At 35.4% G+C, this 387-nt stretch overlaps 1 protein-coding gene across 5 annotated transcripts in view; it reads right to left on the reverse strand.

Moving 5' to 3' along the window:
• The window catches only part of LOC119589291 (sarcosine dehydrogenase, mitochondrial-like), a 22,594-nt gene that overhangs the window by 20,065 nt on the left and 2,142 nt on the right, over positions 1 to 387 (reverse strand). For all 5 annotated transcript variants that reach the window (XM_037937913.1, XM_037937914.1, XM_037937911.1 and 2 more), the window contains exon 2: positions 52 to 175. The gene's annotated coding sequence lies outside the window, so the exon portion shown is untranslated. The remainder of the gene's footprint in view (positions 1 to 51; positions 176 to 387) is intronic.

Here is a 387-nt window from a genome sequence, read left to right on the forward strand (position 1 = left end):
TTTTTTATCTTATAAATTAAGATACAACACATAGTACATAATAAGACTTACTTCTGTGGTGGAGAGTGCCTTTCTCGTAATGACAGATATGCCGCTGAAGAATGATAGAGAAGCCACTGCCTAGAATATTGGTAATCCTCTATATTTTATGGCTTGCCGTTTATTGTTCAGTAACCTGGGAAAGGAAAACGTAGGAAATCAAGACGTCAAACTTAAATATTTTTGTTTGTCCAATTCTTCTTTTCTTTATTATGACTGTCATATTGGCGCCTCAAAGCACTTAGTCCTATATCATGGAATAAGAGCACAGATTCACAGTATATATCCAGGGGGATGAGAACAAAAAGCAATAAACAAATTAGGGACAACCACAGTGAAGTAGATCTA

Source organism: Penaeus monodon, chromosome 25 (genome assembly GCF_015228065.2).
Source record: "Penaeus monodon isolate SGIC_2016 chromosome 25, NSTDA_Pmon_1, whole genome shotgun sequence".
In the NCBI taxonomy this organism is placed as follows: domain Eukaryota; kingdom Metazoa; phylum Arthropoda; class Malacostraca; order Decapoda; family Penaeidae; genus Penaeus; species Penaeus monodon.